General features: G+C 43.1%; 1 protein-coding gene across 2 annotated transcripts in view; it reads left to right on the top strand.

Moving 5' to 3' along the window:
* Window positions 1–20,294, top strand: part of AKAP9 (A-kinase anchoring protein 9) — a 97,607-nt gene that overhangs the window by 14,171 nt on the left and 63,142 nt on the right. The window lies entirely within an intron of this gene.

The following is a 20,294-nucleotide window of genomic DNA, read 5'->3' as shown; positions in this document are numbered from 1 at the left end:
TCTCGTGATATGATTTATTTTGTTTATTCTCCTTATTTCATATTATCAGTTATTTTTTAAACTACTGTAGACTGGTTAATCTGCAGGTTAACTAGGTGCAGTATTCCTTATTTATTATCTTCTGTTTATTCCTAAAACTTGGGGCCCCTGTATAGACTAATTCCAGTATTTTGAATACTTAGGAGTGTCTATAAGTAACTTAACTACCTGAGGAAGGAAGGGCACTCTGAAAAGCTTGTCCTAAATATTAATTGTTCGTTCAAATAAAAAAGGTATCACCTAATACTGAAGGACTCATTTACTCTGCACTAACTTTGTATTTTTCATTTAAATGATTTCCTCTCATAAGGAACAGAACGCCTCATTTGTTTTCTTCATGAGCATTTTTTTTAAATGTACAGTTAATTCACAGTGGTGTCAATAGAACATCCAGTAAAGCCCAGAGGGAGGAGAGTTTATGGAAACTGTAAACAAAACAGAACAAAACAGAACGCTGCTTCTGATAATATGACAACACTAAGAATAATATCATACTCAAGCTACAAGAAAGAGCTTTTCCATATATTGTATATATTGTCTTGCATTGGATGACATATTTTGCATTCGATGCAGTTAAGGCAGTTTTACCAACTGCAGACAGGGAATGGTGTATATACCTGCAAAGTAGAGTGGAACTTTTTTTTTTTTTTTTTAAAGTGAAGGTCGTCAACACAGACATTTTTTACAAAGCACTTTTATTCATGTTTTTGCCCAGCCACCCTTTTTACAGATCTCTGAAGCACACATGCTTTACTACATCATACCTTGAGCTTAATTGTTTTCCTTGTACTGTAGTATGTCTTCAATGACTTTACATGCAACCAATATAAAATGAATAACAAATGCTTTTTTAGTCTTTGTGTAAAGCACGGTGGTCCAATATTAGGCTGGGTCCATGGTGACCGCGCTCTCGCGTCCGTACGCGTCACGTCCCTCGCTTTTTAGCTCCAGCATATCTGTGGCCAGGGTAGACGCGATGGGGAGGCGTGTCGGGGGGCATGGCCGTGACATCACAGAGCTGGTTCGCCCTCATTGGGCGAACCGCTCACATGACCTGGCCGTCACACCGTGGAATCAAATTTAACTGATTCCTTGCCCCCTTGCGCTGTTGCACGCGTGCACACATGTGGTCTATGGCTGCGATCATAGTCTTAAGGCATTGTGATCACGCCTCCGTGACGTCTGCCCGACCATGGCCGCAGCCTTAGTCCTCAAGTGCCACCAACAGTCCAGGTTTTTTTTTTTCAGGGCAATATATTACTAAATTAACCCAGAGCTCACCCCTCCCCACCTTTTTAACTTGGGAGGCTCTAGTATTTTGCTGAATGGACATGACTCACTGTGGTTGCTTCCCCTCATACAAAGGTAAAAGGAAGGGTTCACAGTGTAGTGTTAGGACCTGCATTAATTTTGGTTATACCTTGACGTTGGTATGCTGGCTTATGACGCTTTGGCCAAAGGGTTTAACTAAATAACCAAGTAAATATTATTATTATTGAAGTATTTAAACTTTATACTTATTACTTTATATGTTTTGTCAATTGGATGTAGCATTGGGCACCCCCGTCTTTTGTTTGTTTCAATATATTACCAAGTAAGTTGTTTTGTTATAATTGTAACTAAGTTAATTGGTTACTTATGTGTTAATGACAGTATTCTTGAAAATCTGGCCTGTTCATGTAGCTCCTTAGGACTGAGCTTGCACCACCCTAATGTAAAATAATGCAATAATAAGTGTGTGTATTTGTATCTTGATTTATATAGCACCGACAGTGTACTCTGCGCTTTACAAAATTAACAATACAATACAGGGAATAATAATATAATCAGTGTAAGAAACAAAATCAAACAACAGTATAGTATAGGAAATCCCTGCTTTGGAGAGCTTACCATCTAAAGTGTATCTTGGGAGACATACAGAGACAGCAGGCGAGGGAATAATGCATGTTACAATAGAGTAAGTCGTGCTGTGTATCAGAAATCTCCAAGAAAAGTTACCATTCTTGGCCGTAGTGCAACAGTTAGTATAAAAAAATCAAATAGCCATACTACTGTGACTTCTAATTGCCATCTCAAGTGAATACTTGAGAATAATTTAGAACTTATTTTTTCAATAAAATATCTATTTGCAGACCACTACTTTACACTTGGCATTCTTGTAAAAAAAAAAAAAAAAAAAAAAAAAATAAACCTTTTGCTACTGTTCCACTTAGTTTTCCAACATACAAAGTTTCTTGCCCCTTTAAGTTTTTCCACATGTATAGCCAAATATTTTACTGTTCACTTACATAGATTATTTAGAAGCACAGTGCAATGCATATGTTTGAGCTTTAAATACATGTTGATGTCTTTGTTTGGAGCTATACAATGTTCTCTTTTTGGCCATCTAACTAGGTTCCTTTTCTATTAAGAGTTCCTTTCCTATGACCAGATTGGCATTATTCACCTTCATTGCTTGCATCTTTTATAATCATTTAGAATTGTGAGCATGCCTTAAAGGTAAATCGTGTCCAAAGCACTACATATACATTAGAGCAGAGATTAGCTGTACTCTTTTGAAGGTAATTATATATGTGGAGTATTTGTACTCTGGTACCCATGAGCAGGAAGGATATCTACAATCTTACTTGTAAGGCCCGTAATATAGTGTGTGCGCGCGTGCCCTGTGTGAACGCGCGTGCCCTGTGTGAACGCGCGTGCCCTGTGTGAACGCGCGTGCCCTGTGTGAACGCGCGTGCCCTGTGTGAACGCGCGTGCCCTGTGTGAACGCGCGTGCCCTGTGTGAACGCGCGTGCCCTGTGTGAACGCGCGTGCCCTGTGTGAACGCGCGTGCCCTGTGTGAACGCGCGTGCCCTGTGTGAACGCGCGTGCCCTGTGTGAACGCGCGTGCCCTGTGTGAACGCGCGTGCCCTGTGTGAACGCGCGTGCCCTGTGTGAACGCGCGTGCCCTGTGTGAACGCGCGTGCCCTGTGTGAACGCGCGTGCCCTGTGTGAACGCGCGTGCCCTGTGTGAACGCGCGTGCCCTGTGTGAACGCGCGTGCCCTGTGTGAACGCGCGTGCCCTGTGTGAACGCGCGTGCCCTGTGTGAACGCGCACGCATGTGACGCACACTTTTTGTGTGTATGCAGTGAGCGACAGTCTTGGAAGGGTGTGTGTGTATTGTGTGTGTGTATTGTGTGTGTGTATTGTGTGTGTGTGTGTATTGTGTGTATTGTGTGTGTGTATTGTGTGTGTGTGTGTGTGTGTGTATTGTGTGTGTGTGTATTGTGTGAGTTATTAATTTATTATATATTTTTCAAATAAAAAAAAACAAGACACATTGGTAATTAGAATAAATTATTTATTAACATTGTACACACACACACACACACACACACACACACATACTTACTTACTTTTCGAGTCTTCCCCGCTATCGCCCGGGTCCACGCTCACTGCCGTGTGTGTGCGCGGCCCTATTATCGAAAGGCTGACTAACCACAGCCAACTATAACTGCCGTGCACGGCGCAGCAAGTGCGCCCACAGCCCTAGGTAACCATTATTTTCTGTTGGTTATAAGACTATGTACTGTGTTTCATACTGAATGCAATTATTTGTCATTTGAGAATCCTTTTTTTTTTTTTTACACTATTACATAATTTTTAATATATCAAGTGGATCGTTCTTTGTCTGATTTAAACCAAATATTAGATTTTAGCACTCCAATATATGTGTGATATTTCAGGATTATCCAGATCAGCCTCCCAGTATGTAGTGACCAGCAGAAAGCATAGCTTACTCGATTGCAAGGCTTATTAAAGTAAGAAATCTTTACGTCCATTACTGCCAGAAGCAGTGATCGTTACATAGTTACATAGATGAGGTTGAAAAAAGAGCTATGTCCTTCAATTTAAACCTATGCTAAATTTAGACGACAGATACTTTATCCTATATCCGTACTTACAGTATATTGATCCAGAGGAAGGCAAACAAAAAACCCCAGTGAAATATCATCTAATGATCTCATAAGACGAAAATAAATTCCTTCCTGACTTCAAATATTGGAAATCAGATTTCTCCCTGGATCCTTCCCATGTTAAAGCTGTCTAATCTATTTTTTGAAGATATCCATTGTATCTGCCATCACAGTCTCCATTGGTAATGAATTCCACATTTTAACTACCCGTACTATAAAGAACCCTTTCCTGCTTGTGAAATCTCCTTTCCTCCAACCTTAAGGTATGGCCCTGTGTCATTTGTACTGCCCTGGGGATGAATAGTTCTTTTGAAAGCTCTTTGTATTGTCCCCGAATATATTTATATATGGTTTTCATATCCCCTCTTAGATTTGTTTACATTAGAAAAGAGGTGCCTAATTTAGCCTCCTCACAGTCGGCTTTTCCATCACCATTATTCATTTGGTGGCTCTTCTCTGTAATTTTTCTAGTTCCATAATGTATTTTTTTTATGGAGTGGTTCCCAAAACTGTACTCCATATTCAAGGTGTGCTCTTACTAATGCTTTATAGAGGGGCATAATTATATTTACTCCGCTTCCATCCATTTGCAGCTACTGCATGACTTTGGACACTATTGCTAAGTCGGCTGTCTACAAACATTCCTTCTCCATCAAGGAGTCTCCTAATTTATCCCCATTTATTTTGTGTTGCCTGTGTATTCTTGTTTCCCAAATGCATAACCATACATTTATCTTTATTAAACCTCATCTTCCATTTACCTGCCCAAGTTTCCAGTCTATCCAAGTCCTTCTGGAGAGAAATTACATCCTTCTCTGCTCTAGCTTACATAATTTAGTGTCATGAGCAAAGATGAAGACTTTGCTCTCTATGCCAACCTCAAGGTCATTAATAAACAAGTTAAAAAGCAGTGGTCCCAGCACGGATCCTTGAGATACTCCACTCGCAACAATAGCCCAACCTGAAAAAGTTCAATTTACGACAACTCTCTGTCTATCCTTCAACCAGTTTTCAATCCAGGTGCAAATATTTTTACAGAGTCCAATTTGCTTTATTTTGTACACCAGCCTCTTGTGTGGAACCGTATCAAAAGCCTTTGCAAAATCTAAGTAGACCACATCAACTGCATTACTTTTGTCTAAATTCCTACTTACTTGCTCAAAGAAACTAATAAGATTAGTTTGACACAACCTATCCATAAATCCATGCTGACTATTACTAATAATTTTGTTATCTATTAGATATTCTTGAATATTATCACGTACTAAACATTCAAGTAGCTACCTCACTATTGATGTCAGGCTTACAGGTCTGTAATTCACTGGTTGTGATCTAGCTCCCTTTTAAAATATAGGTACCACATCTGCTTTATACCAATCTTGTGGTGCTAAGCCTGTGGAAATGGAGTCCTTGAATATTAAATATAATGGTTTGGCAATTACTGAACTTGGCTTCTTAAGAACTATTGGATGTATGCCATCGGGGCCAGGTGCCTTATTTACTTTCATTTTATCAAGCCGCCCGGAACTTCTAACTCTTTTCACCAACTGTTCATTAATATAGAGGTTGTCGCTTCCTCCTGTGGCACTATTATTACAATTGATTCTTCCCTGGTAAATACAGAGGGAAAGAATTTGTAATACCGCTGTTTTTTTCCCCTATCTCCAATAATTTACTTGCCCTCACACTAAAAGGGTCCTATATTTTATTTTCTAATGTTTTAGTTATTAAGGTACTTAAAGAACTTTTTAGGGTTCATCTTACTTTTTTCATTTTCAATTTTTTCTAATTTGATTGCCCTTTTGCAACTTTTTTTTACATTCCTTTTAATTCTGATTGATGCCTCTATCCCTTTTGACTTTATCTTCCTTTCCATTTCCTACCTGTTTATTTACCTGTGTATTTACCTGTTTATAACCCATTGGTTTAGACTTGTTTCTTTGATATTTATTACGCTAGGGTATACACTGATGAGTGTGCTTTTCTAACAATGTTTTAAAGACTGCCCATTTATCTTCCCTGCAAGAACATCATTCCAATTTATTCCTTTTAGATTATTCCTCAATTTATTAAAATCTGCGTTTCTAAAATGTTAAGCCTTTGTTGAACTATGTAATATGGTTTTTAATATTTTATTTCAAATGAGCCCATGTTATGATCACGGTTTCCTAAATGTTCCCAGACTTGAACATTTGTTATTAGTTCTACATTGTTTGATATTACCAAATCCAATATAGCCCCTCTCCTGGTTGGTTCCTCAATAATTTGGGTCATATAATTGTCCTTAAGCACCCCCAAAAACCTGTTTCCTTTTGTTGTAACGCTAATCTCATTGCCCCAGTCTTTCTGGATAATTCAAATCATCCATTATGCAAATATGACCTAGTTTTGATGCCTTCTCCATTTGCAAAAGTATTTTGGCTTCCCCAATCTCACAGATATTTGGTGGTTTATAACATATATCTACAAACATTTTCTTTTTACTTTTACCTCCACTGCTAATTTCTATCCACAAGGATAACATCTTCCCTTATAATAGGTTTTTGATCCGGTTTAACATATAAACATACTCCACCTCCTCTTCTATTTGCTCGATCCTTCCAAGATAGGGAATAACCCTCTAAATTAACTGTCCAGTCATGAGTTTCATCCCAGCATGTTTCAGTAATGCCTATGATATCATACTGCTCCCTTGTAGCCATTAATTCAAGCTCGCCCATTTTATCTGTCAGGCTTCTTGCATTAGAAAGCATGCATTTAAGGTTTTTTTTCAGTCTCTACTATTATCTGCTCCTGCCGATCTTCTCCACTTGTATTTAGTCTTTAGAAGTTTCATATTATTATCTGTATTTAATGTGTCCCCCTGCTTGCCAAACTTCCACTTGCCCCCATTCTTCCTCCATGACCCCTAACTATTTCCAGCCGGGCTAGGCGCGCGCTCGCCTGGGGGCGCAGCCACGATGTCACGGACTTGGCTCACGTGATATGCTTGCGAGCAGCAAAATCAAATTTGCTTGCTCTAAGCGCCAAGCAGGCGCTTGATCACGCTGGCCACACACATTTGCCGCAATGTGTTTCATCGGTGCCATCACGCCCACCCACTCAGTGCCACCCCGGCCGAGGCCTTAGACTCTAAAGAGACCACTTGCTCACACTTCTCACAGCGCTATGCTCTCTGGAACAGCTGCTCCAAGTGCACATACATGTGGCAAGATGTGAATTGAGTGGCATTCTCAATCCTGATCATTGTTGCACTATGGAGTATCAAGTACTAACAATTTATTTTTGTTCTATATACTATACCTTGTTTCCCACCTTCCTATTTACAACTCCTTCTGGTTCTAACTCCACACTCGATACAAAAAGCATTTGAAATCACACGGATCAGGACACACAAGTTCAGAATTTATTACAATGTCAGGATTCGTTACAAGCCTCTGTTTTAAAGAGGGACACACAGACCAACAAGGTGTGTTAGGTAAGCAATCAACTAACGACCCAATTGCAGACTCAACCAGGCAGGAGAGGAAAAAAAGGTTATTTACAGACCTTCACAAGTCCCACACAGTGTTAAATTCATCTTTAAACCATGCTGGTGAGGGTCCTTCAAGGAACTGTGCAGAGGCACTTGGTGCGGCACAAAAAAAATAATATATCTAGCATTGGATGACCTTAATTGTAAACTAATTACCTTAGCTGCCGATCAATTTGTTCTCCCGTGATCGATCAGCCAGAATCCTGGTTTCACGTCATTGCCACCATTCACTTTTAATCAAACATTCAGTCAGTATAGGGAATTCAGTGAGAAAAAACAGAGCACAGCAGCAAAAAGGTGCAGGCTGCAATTTGAAGACTAAATATAATAGCTTTAATATGAAAGTAACAACATGGCACAGGCAAGGTAAGAATACTCTAACGCGTTTCACGCTTATTACAGCGCTTCATCAGTCTCTGTACAGTTCTCTCGAACCCTAAATTACTCCTAAACTGTTCAGTGCCATCTAACAACGGTCTCCGGCACGATTATAGCAGTCCTGTTGAATTATTCATTTCCTTGCTGTACTGCAAAAAGATCACAAAAGTATAGCTGCACTGGGCATTTTTCACGTCTGCTTTTTATTTCAATGTATTAACCCTTACCAGGAGAATTCCCACAAAACACAATGTCTATTGGATATGTTCCCAATGATATCATTGTAAACATTTGTGTACTTTTGAAAGAGTCATACCACAAATTCCTAGTAACAGGGAGTAGAAAGTGCCAACATTTACCAGCTCAGCATTGGGTTATGTTTCCCAGAAAATGTGAATGGGCCGGTACATAATGTTAAGAGTATAATGATGCATACAATTTAACATACAGGAAGGCTGAAAAAAAGTTGCAGTAAGCCATTAGGAGGAAGGAATTTGTAACATGAAAGTCTTAGACTCATCAGCGCTTATACAATATACTTCTGTGACATCTCTGCTGGAGAAGGTTTTCATTCATTTGAATGGAGCTGAACTTTTCTCCAGGACTGGGAAGCAGCTTTAGAGCATACTGAGAAAAAGAGAGAGAGAAAAACGATTAGAGGACAATACTCAGATTGATCACCAAGTAGTGAAAATTATTATATATAGTCACTGTTCAATGTCCCAAAAATAAAGTCCATGTGAAAATACATCCAACTCCACAGAGTATAAATTCTCCCCTTTTTGGTGAAATAGATGTGAAGAAGACTCTCCTGATGCATGGATCTGTGGATTTTCTGCCTATAGGAACTAGTATATCCCTGGGAGCCTCTGTACTGACTGCCGTCCCAATATCTGACTGCCGTCAGTAGAGCGGCTCCCAGGGATCTACTAGTTCCTATAGGGAGAAAATCCATGGATCCAATGCGCCTGGAGACACGCTTCTTCACATCTGTTACAGCATATTGAGTAGGGTCCTATGTTGGAAAACATACAACATGGTAATAGCAGATATAGGTGGATTAAGGGATGTGATGTATTTCTGATCTGGTTCATTAACTGTGATTTTGTGACTGTGATGTAGTGTAGTCTGTAGTATTTTCCGGGCTGTTGACATTGAACAGAAAAATATCAAAAGTTTTAAAGTACTTCTGCTGGACTATATCTTTTTTTAATATGCAAGTGACCTCAATCACCTCCATTAAAACATTGAAATATATAGCTGCCACGTGTAACCAGGAATTAAGATTCACATTCTTATGAAGCCATTTAGCACGTCAGTGCGTGTTTCCTGCAATCATACCTATTCATTTTACATGCCACATTAGTCAGGGGAGACATGCTTGCCTGTGAAGTTATCTATCTAACCATTTTAAAATGGAAATTCCAAAAGTCGTATCTGAGATTATTTAATTGTTTTTCATGCGAATTTGAAAATAATAAAAAAAAATATTTCAAATGGTTGATTATCTGAATTTTCCAAAATATTTTGAATGGTCTGCACAAGTAATTAGTCCTACAGAGGGGGAGGGAGTTTGTCAGAGCAGTTTTTTATCGGAAAGTCTGCATGATGTATTTTGCCCATAACTGCGAATTTTACCCATGGAAACACAATCCGTGGTGAAGCTATATGGTTTTCTTATTGTGGAATCATTGGTATCATATCTAGTATTGTAGTACTTTGATCAGATTTGCAAAAGGATAATTATGATGTGGATCGTTTATTTTTGACAGCTGCAATTTACAAAGATAATGCAATGAACCTGTTGAGACTTGTTCAGTAAATATTTAACCGAGACTAGTTATTAATAACTTGGATACCATGCATAATTTTAAGCTGTCATTGCATCTAAAAATGCCATTGTTAAATGTTTATTTTTAGCCATCTGGGTGTACTGTAGTTCTTTTGCAATTTAAGTATATGTGGCAGGACTCATTGACAATCCAAGTTGTTTTGTATTGTTGCATAGCAATCAAATTAAAAAGATAAGCCTTCAAAACACAAGATAACGGTTTAAATAATCTTGATTTTATAAGTGGGAATAGTAGAAATGTAGTTTTATTCTGGCAGGACTCTAATATTAAAGAGTGAAGGGAATCATGATAGAAACCCTCACGTATGATGGAAAGAATACACTAAAAGGTATTTTTGTCTAATCAAGTTGTGAGGAAAGTAACTACCTCTTTAATACCTGACTGGAGTATACAAGCACAAGTAACACATTGGGGGATTTAGACTTTTGTCATGAGTTTTCTAAAACTGCCACCACCTCTCATTAGACTGGTCTGTTTATCCACTATTCATAGGGCAGTTTATTCTTCGTCTTCATTTCAAACCTACACCCATTGACCCATGTTTTTAGTAAGCAGTGCTTTACCAAAAGACTGGAAGACTCTGTACGGCCCATTTAAGGGAATTATGGCAGAGCACCACTTAGTAAATATGGCCCATAGTGTGTGTCAGTTCTCAAAACGGCAGGCGTGTGGTCCTGAATTATATTAAAGAAGCAGTCCTATATAGGACCAAGCAATGTAAGTGACATGTTTTAAAGATTTAAATCTTGTTGCAAAAATCCAACACCTTTAAATATTTGTAATAATTTAAGTTTAATTGTTAGATTGTGAACCGGTGGAGCTGAAATAATACATTTAGAGTTACCTCTCTTTTTCGAATTATGATGACAGATACATGGTTAGAAATACATACTTTAGGTATACAGTAGTTGGATAGTGTTATACATTATATATAAAGACATTGCATTACATTAGGTGAAAGGGTTATACATTGTATATGAAGACATTGCATGAACAGTTAAAGATAAAAAAAAGTTATAGGCGAATGTAACAGTTACAGACTACATTAAAATGTGAGACAGCTTTAGATTTGAAAGTACTGAGATTGGTGATGGTTGAGAGTCTCAGATTGTTCCAGTTATGGGGTGCACGGTAAGACGGAGCGGCCGGATACATTGTTGAATTTTGGGACCATGAACAGTCCATTGGAGTCAGATCTCAGATAAGTGCTGCGTGTGGTAGGGGTGAGGAGCTTGTTCTTATACGGGGGTAGATTGCCCAAGAAGTATTTGTAAGCAAGACAGGAGAGATTAACTTTGCGCCTAGACTCAAGTGATGGCCAATCTAGTTCTTTGAGCATTTCGCAGTGATGTGTGCTGTAGTTACATTGAAGGACAAAGCGGCATATTGAATTGTAGAGGGTTTGCTAAGTGTGTATGGGGTGCTGTGCCATATACTATGTCCCCATAGTCTCTAATTGGTATTCGCATCTGCTGTGCAATGCGCTTTCTGGCCAGTAGTCTTAGGGAGGATTTGTTCCTATAAAGTACACCTAGTTTGGCATAGGTTTTGGATGTCGGGGTATCAATGTGCAACCCAAATGTTAAATGAGTCAAAACATATGCCCAGATATTTGAAACCAGTGACAGGTGCTAGGATGGAATTAGAGTTGGTTCTGATCTGTACCTCTGTCATTGGTAGTTTGGTATTCGGAACCAAGGTTAAATTTCTATTGTTACAGTCTTGTCAGTGTGTAAAAACAGTTTGTTTTGGGAAATCCAGTTTCCAAGTCTCAAAAAAAAAAAATCAGATTAAAGTATGTGTTCAAAGTCAGAGAGGCTAGGTCTGTGTGCATATATGTTTGTGTGATCTGCATACATGTGCATTGAAGCACCCATACAAGCTGTAGGTAGATCAGTGCTCAAGACTGAAAAGAGTAGAGGCCCAGATCAGAGCCGTGCAGAACACCGCAGGTGATATCCAGGGGGTTGGAGCTAGAACCTGAGATCGACACATGTTGGGATTTACACTATGGTTCTTTTTCTCCCCTTTTCCCTTGCACTAGTGGTTGGTTCTCTTGGGTGTTTTGCCTGTTTTCTCTCTGGGTGAGAGATCCAAACCAAGCTGCAGGGAAAGTATAGTAGTTTAGTTACATTAAGTATTATTTGTTTGTGCGCCATTCTTTTTCTTCCAACATGTTGGGATCTACCTGATAGGTATGAATGAAAACCAAACAAGTCAAATGTTCCCAGCACACAAAAACCAAAAAGGGAGGTATAAACCAAAAAAGTTTTAATGAGCAAAAAAAGCACAAATCCACATGGGATGTAAGTAAAAAACCAAAGCTAAAACACATAAAGAAAAAGGGAGAAAAAACAAGGGAGGGAAGGATGGGATGGGGTAAGAAAAAATAAAGTAAAAGTACAGGGAAAGGGGGGCGGCAACGGTTCGGGGTGAGAGACCCCTTTTCAGGCCCGTTCCCAAGGAGGCACAGAGTATCTCTTGGTACTTCCCTATATCCTGTACTAATCTCACTATAGAAAAAATGCACAATAATGGTGGGCCAAAAGAGTAACCTGTATCCTCACAGGGGACGCAGCAAACAGTCCCAATCCAACCAGCGAGCACAAAGTCAATGACCCAAGAAGAGTACCAAAATAGTCCTGTAGTCTCAAGGTACAAAGGTTCCAGAGGATCCAGAAAAAACACCTAAATAATGTTAAAGTGCTACTACTTACTGCTATGCAGGGGGGTGGGGAGAACAACAGCCTGGATAAATGAGTCTAAATAACAGGATAAAGCTGTACAGACCAATAGACTGGTAGCTGCTGCAAACGATGTGTGGACTGGAGGAGGCGCGCTGAAGAGTTGTCACAATGGGTTGCAGCTCCTCTTTCAGCAAAGGGGTAAACGACTAGTTGAGTTCATGCTACAGTGTCACCTCTGTGTGTCTAAAAATATAAGATAAATGTAAGACAATATACAGTACAACATATTGTGTTTGTTTGGCATATATGCACATTTTTCCATAGTAACTATCACAATCTTTATAGGTGTGGAAAATAGCCTGGAAATATATATATGAGCAATGTGTACAGTATACAGGAGATGGCTGTATTCAATGTTAGCCATATGTGTCTCTTCTATAACCCTAAAAACAAATGTGCAATGTACAACTGTTTCAGTGTATTAAGTCCATGACTGCCAGATGGGTTAATATGACCTATGGCAGTGAAGCTGTTGAGGCATTTCAACTTTTAGCCTCATTCACAATAGTGAACAATTTGGGGAGAGGATATATGGAGCAAGCAGTCAAGTCAGGGAGCTACAATATAACATAAGGGGGAACTCGCAAAGCTCAGCTGACTGGTATTGACGCATTATCAGTGTTAACTGCTATTGAAGTCAGTGGGAGTTGATGCTGATCGAGGGGAGCTTTGTGAATTCCCTGCATGGTATAAAGTATCAAGCTCTCTGCCTTCATTTTTCTCCCACTTTTTAGTGTCAACAAATCGCAGGTGACATATGAGTGAGACTCCATTGAAGTCTACGAAACTAAGGATGATATAGATAAATAAGACTATATGGAAATGGGTAGGACGTGACACGTCTGCATAAAACTCTTTGGCTAAACGAATCTATTTCAAATACAAAAGACTTGATAAACAAATACAGTATGTTGTATTTAATACAGATGCAAGCAGTAAAGGAGTGTTTGTATGTCGAGGTGTGCTCAAGGCTGGTACATAACACCCATACTGTGTATTTAAATATCATAAACCACAGAATGTATATCAAATAACCATAGCAAATTGAGGTTCATACAGCTACTGAAATGTTTATTTAACTTCCTTTTGTAATGCATTAACTAAATTCATGTACTTTAAAACCTATATAAAAGATGCAAACTCCCAGGCTAGTAATGTGCGCAGAAAATGATGTACTTGCCCTGCATGCCCATATGATTTTTTGTGAAGTGGAAAGATTTTCAAAAGTATTTTTCACTGTGCTGAGTATCTGTGTGACGGGATCTCCCACGGACCGTCGCTGAATCAAGTTTTCCATCCAGAAATAGATATACATAGTAGATGAGTGTGGCGGTAGGGAGGGTTTGGCCCGGGATTAACGGGGTTACCCCCCAAGGGCCCCCCCTCTAACCTCGCCAGGGAGACAAGGGGTTAACTGGGCTGAGGCCCAGAACTGTGACTTAACCCTTGTTAAATAACATGAAAATGCTTATTCCCCTGTGTAAATGATGTTGTTGCTGGATCAGGGTCTGCATAACCCACCCACTGGGACTTAAGGGGTTAATCTTATATGCAGTGCTGAATAAACAGTTACCTGAAAACTGGTAATTTGGTAACTGAGTAAGCCAGGACCCTGAGCCTTGGGGTACAGCCTCCGGGTCACCCCCCAAGTACACACATATTAAAAATATAACGTTGTCATAAGAGAAACATATATTTTTGATAAAGTGACTTTTTGCAGTTTTTGAAATACACAGGCAGAATGCTAATAATGGTGTGCTAATGTACAGGCAGAAGGCCTGTCTTTGTAATGCGTAAGGAGCCAAATGGTGCCTCATATGAGTATTCACTGGAAGTGTATATCAACAGAGAGGTGTGATACATCGCCCTGATCAATAGATAACTGACCTAATTGGTTATGCGAAAAGCAAAAGCCCACTTCAAAAGGTTTATTGACGTGGCCAGTAGGATGCTAAATAGGATATCCTGCTAGATTTGAGCCTGGCTTCCCAGGGGAATTGTTTATGCGGGAAGCAGGCAAAAGGAAGGGAAGGGTTTGTTATTCACACCTTCCAGCAAAAGGTATTCCCCAACAGGATATCAAAAGTGAGTAACTTTATTAAATATAAGGATACTATGAGATGTCCTTGGCTGAACCGGCTAAGAATTACATAAGTGTATTGGCGAGAGTAAGCCGATCTTGGGAAGTCTAAACATTGAATATGTAACTGCTGCTAAATGCCAGATATTAATATCTCTATTAATGTTCATATTACAATGTAATTTTTGGTCTTCCTACGAGCGTCAGGTGTCCCAGAATGCAGTAATATATCTCACCTGACTGTATGTATTACGGAGCGGAAGTTATGCAATGATTTGCAGTAAATATGAACTTTTGGTTAAGTCTGAGACCCCCCAGAGTTCTACTGCAGATGTGCCAGCTAGCAGGGGGGCCTGTCCTAAAATGTGTTCCCCCACCAAAGATTGGCTGGAGATAATTGCAAACCAATCCCAGGGTCTTAATGTTACAGATAGAGGGACAAAGGGTTTATAACCTGCTGTTTCCCATCTATCCTTTGTCTTCGTTTGCTTATATGGTTACCTGATACCACCTGATTGCTGAGAGAAACGCTATGCACTGTCTTCCTGCCCGAGGTCTTTTCATGCCTTTGGGTGTCTTTATGACTATGAAGAGTGCTGTATGAACTGCCAGTCCAGCTGTGACTGCTTCATCATTTTCCTTTTACGTAAGTGTCTATATTTTGCCTGTTATTGTATAATCTGTTGTGTTCACCTTTATCAAGGAATAAATTCTATTTATTATATCTTAAGTCTCGTCCCAGTTCAAACCCAGGTATATATATATATTTATATATATATATAGGTTTTGGTGTACAATTACAGCCTGTCGCAAGCTCTCGTGACAGGCTTGTAATTAACTGGTGGCAGCGGCGGGACTGAACTGGACCTGGATTACAGTATTCTGCGGGGTACTGTGATCCAGTGGGAACTTGATGGTAATTGCAAGTTCCTGGGACTAAAGATATTGAACACACAGTGTACAACATATAACACAAGATATGGCACCTCCTCACTGTTCCCCTACTTGTGAGAAGCATTTCCTCCAGAACCAAAGTGCCGGCCATCCGTCTGACTGGAGCCAGGCACTGAGACCAGAGGAGTGCATCAAGTCGGCGCGGGGAGCAGCAGCCAGCAAGGCTGAGAGAGAGACAGCAATCGGTGAGCATGAAACCCGGCAGGCTGAGCAAAGATCCACAGCTGCAGCTGCTGTAACCATCAGACATGTGGAGGGAGCGGGTGGTCTTGCACCAGGAGAGGTATTGGCCGTTGCGGCGGCCAGTCCATTTTACCCAGAATTGCTGGCCCTGATGTTTGCGCAGGGAGAGATGTCCCCGGCTGAGCGGCTCGAGCAGCTGAAGCTGGCGATGATCCGACCCACTTATCCCCTCCCAGAGCCCGGCGCTCAAGCCTCTCCGCTCTGGACTCCGTTGCCCCTTGCTGGGGTTAGTCCACCGGTGGCGGAGAAGCACCGGCAGCTGCTGCGGCACTGCCAACAAATGGGCCACAATAATGCCCAGTGCCCTGACCGTGCGCGGTCAGGCGAAGAAGCCCCTCAGGGCCAACGCTCACGAGCTGCGGAAAAGATGACCCAGTTAGCGGCATCCTCTGATGGCTCCCGCCCAGCCGGGGCGACAACCCTCCTCGGGACGTCTCCTGGAGAACCTGGACGGGCTGCATCAGCAACAGTGGCGGAGAGCAGCGGCCATCCACCTGATCCCGGCGGAGAACCAGCGGCGGCGGCAGAGAAGACGCCGCCACTCCGGCATCCTGCCGGCGGCAGTTTTATTCGGGGGGAGGGACAGGGGTTGCGGGAGGGGGTTATTTTACCAAGTTTGCATGGAGCTGAGTTCCTCCACAAAGACCTGGGACCCTTGTCCTGCACCGTTTTACCTGTACCCAACCCGGGTGCTGTTGCGGCAGCGGCCCGGCGCTGCCCAGCCCAGATGGGGCCGGCGGCCGCCGCTCCAGTCCCCCTGCAATTGGGACCAACGAAGGCGGCGGTCTCTGCGGGGACCAGCAAGGTAAGCCAGACCAAGTCGCAGACTGACTCTGACTTATGTTTCCCTATGACTGTACCCTGTTGTTTCACTCTAGGGGTGACTGGGGGGTGGCAGGAGATAGGGGCACCAGGGGAGGGGAAGGAAGGGCAGCTGGTAGGGCAGTCAGGATTCCCCATTACCCTGGCGGGGCAGCAAGGGGACTCTCAGTTAAGAGCCCCACTGTTGCAGCCTTGCTCTGGGCTGGAGGTATCAGGGGTTGTGGCAAAGTTAGACCACCCCCGGATTACCTGCCAGCCAGGAGCTAAGGTGGGTGCATCTGCACCAGCAACCCTGAGCTCATCCCCGGTAATGGGGAGACAGTGTCAGGGAGATGGCCTCACTCAGGTGTCCCTAGGATCCAGGTTAGGATTAGTTAGGGAGAAACGGAGTGAGGGGAGGCTGCAGGTAGGTAGCCCGCATCAGTTACCAGGGGAGGGGAAGGAAGGGCAGCTTGTAGGGCCGCCAGGCTTCCCCATTACCTGGGCAGAGCAGCAAGGGGACTCTCAGTTAAGAGCCCCACTGTTGCAGCCTTGCTATGGGCTGGAGGTACCAGGGGTTGTGGCACAGTTAGACCACCCCCAGATTACCTGCCAGCCAGGAGCTAAGGTGGGTGCATCTGCACCAGCAACCCTGAGCTCACCTCTGGTAATGGGGGCACAGCTTCAGGGAGAGGGGCTAGCCCCGTTAGCACCCAGCTCTATGGTAGAATCACCTGGGAGAGGGTTGGGTGGGCCAGTGGGAACCGGGGAGGGAAGGCAGCAAGTGAGCCAGCCAGTTGTCCCCATTACCCTGGCAAAGCCTCAGGGGGTGTCTCAGATCAGCAACCCCCTGTTGCAGCCTAGCTATGGGCTGGGGGTATCATGGGCAGGGGCCAGTTTGCGCCACCCCAGAGATACCTGCCAGCCAAGAGCTGAGGCGGTTGCATCTGGAGAGATGCCCCTGGGCTCATCCCCGGTAATGGGGGGACAGTGTCAGGGAGAGGGCCTCACTCAGGTGTCCCTAGGGTCCAGGCTAGGATTAGCTAGGGAGAAGCGGAGTGAGGGGAGGCTGCAGGTAGGTAGCCCGCAGCAGATCTCAGTGAGAGAAGGAGGGCTAGTGGTAGCCAGGGAGGGAAAGCATCAGGTAGTGACGCTAGAGTTTCCCGTTGCCCTGGCAGAGCCCCAGGGGGTTTCTCAGATCAGCAACCCCCTGTTGCAGCCTGGCTATGGGCTGGAGGTATCCGGGGCAGTGGCAGGCTTGTGCCACCCCAGGGATACCTGCCAGCCAAGCGCTAAGGCGGTTGCATCTGGAGAGGTGCCCCTGAGCTCATCCCTGGTAAGGGGGAGACAAGGTCAGGGAGGTAGGTGCACTCAGGTAGTTCCAGGGTCTGGGGTAGGATTGCCCAGGGAGGAGAGGAGTGCAGGTGGGCTGCAGGGAGGTAAGCAGCCGGCTGAGGTGCTGGGCCTAGGGGAGGCTAGGCATGGAGGCACCGTGGAGCAGGAGGAGATAGGAGGTCAGAGGGGTGTCAGGCAGCTGGCAGAAGCTAGGGATGGGCTAGGTAGGCAGAAAGTCCCTTGCTATGACAGGCCAGGAGTGACCCCCCTGACAGATTCCCCCGGGTCCCCAAAGGAAGGGCTGTGGGTAGATAGGCAGCCAGGGAGGAGAGTCAGGAGTATGGCGAAGCAGCTACAGGGTGGCACAGAGCCAGGGCAGGTAGAGTCCCTACAGAATAGTGACATAACCCTGTCCCAGACTTGGTTGACAGGAAAGCGACGGTCTGTGCTGGATAGCTGGTCTCCTGCAGATGCAGAGACATGCCAGTCTCTGGGCAGTGTGCAGCCTGGACTGCACCGGGGCCCCTTCACCACGGACTTGGTTCCCAAGGCACTGGGTGGGGGGCAGAGGGAGGCAAAGGAGAATGCCCGGCTTTGCAGGAACTGGACTTTACAATCCACTGTGTACTGGTCAATGCCGGAGGACAATTTTGCCAGGCCAATCCCTCAGGACGTATTGAGTGCGTCAAGAGCGCCAGTGGTATCCCAGGGCCATGGGGAGGCCGCTGGGGTACCAGGGGCCCTTGAGCAGGGGAGGTGTGGCGGTAGGGAGGGTTTGGCCCGGGATTAACGGGGTTACCCCCCAAGGGCCCCCCCTCTAACCTCGCCAGGGAGACAAGGGGTTAACTGGGCTGAGGCCCAGAACTGTGACTTAACCCTTGTTAAATAACATGAAAATGCTTATTCCCCTGTGTAAATGATGTTGTTGCTGGATCAGGGTCTGCATAACCCACCCACTGGGACTTAAGGGGTTAATCTTATATGCAGTGCTGAATAAACAGTTACCTGAAAACTGGTAATTTGGTAACTGAGTAAGCCAGGACCCTGAGCCTTGGGGTACAGCCTCCGGGTCACCCCCCCAAGTACACACATATTAAAAATATAACGTTGTCATAAGAGAAACATATATTTTTGATAAAGTGACTTTTTGCAGTTTTTGAAATACACAGGCAGAATGCTAATAATGGTGTGCTAATGTACAGGCAGAAGGCCTGTCTTTGTAATGCGTAAGGAGCCAAATGGTGCCTCATATGAGTATTCACTGGAAGTGTATATCAACAGAGAGGTGTGATACATCGCCCTGATCAATAGGTAACTGACCTAATTGGTTATGCGAAAAGCAAAAGCCCACTTCAAAAGGTTTATTGACGTGGCCAGTAGGATGCTAAATAGGATATCCTGCTAGATTTGAGCCTGGCTTCCCAGGGGAATTGTTTATGCGGGAAGCAGGCAAAAGGAAGGGAAGGGTTTGTTATTCACACCTTCCAGCAAAAGGTATTCCCCAACAGGATATCAAAAGTGAGTAACTTTATTAAATATAAGGATACTATGAGATGTCCTTGGCTGAACCGGCTAAGAATTACATAAGTGTATTGGCGAGAGTAAGCCGATCTTGGGAAGTCTAAACATTGAATATGTAACTGCTGCTAAATGCCAGATATTAATATCTCTATTAATGTTCATATTACAATGTAATTTTTGGTCTTCCTACGAGCGTCAGGTGTCCCAGAATGCAGTAATATATCTCACCTGACTGTATGTATTACGGAGCGGAAGTTATGCAATGATTTGCAGTAAATATGAACTTTTGGTTAAGTCTGAGAACCCCCAGAGTTCTACTGCAGATGTGCCAGCTAGCAGGGGGGCCTGTCCTAAAATGTGTTCCCCCACCAAAGATTGGCTGGAGATAATTGCAAACCAATCCCAGGGTCTTAATGTTACAGATAGAGGGACAAAGGGTTTATAACCTGCTGTTTCCCATCTATCCTTTGTCTTCGTTTGCTGATATGGTTACCTGATACCACCTGATTGCTGAGAGAAACGCTATGCACTGTCTTCCTGCCCGAGGTCTTTTCATGCCTTTGGGTGTCTTTATGACTATGAAGAGTGCTGTATGAACTGCCAGTCCAGCTGTGACTGCTTCATCATTTTCCTTTTACGTAAGTGTCTATATTTTGCCTGTTATTGTATAATCTGTTGTGTTCACCTTTATCAAGGAATAAATTCTATTTATCATATCTAAGTCTCGTCCCAGTTCAAACCCAGGTATATATATATATTTATATATATAGTTTTTGGTGTACAATTACAGCCTGTCGCAAGCTCTCGTGACAATGAGGTTGAAAAAATACATATGTCCATCAAGTTCAACG

The sequence above is a fragment of the Ascaphus truei genome, chromosome 2 (genome assembly GCF_040206685.1).
Source record: "Ascaphus truei isolate aAscTru1 chromosome 2, aAscTru1.hap1, whole genome shotgun sequence".
NCBI lineage: Eukaryota > Metazoa > Chordata > Amphibia > Anura > Ascaphidae > Ascaphus > Ascaphus truei.
The sequence above is the reverse complement of the archived record's forward strand: the minus strand, read 5'-3'. Positions and strand labels throughout refer to the sequence as shown.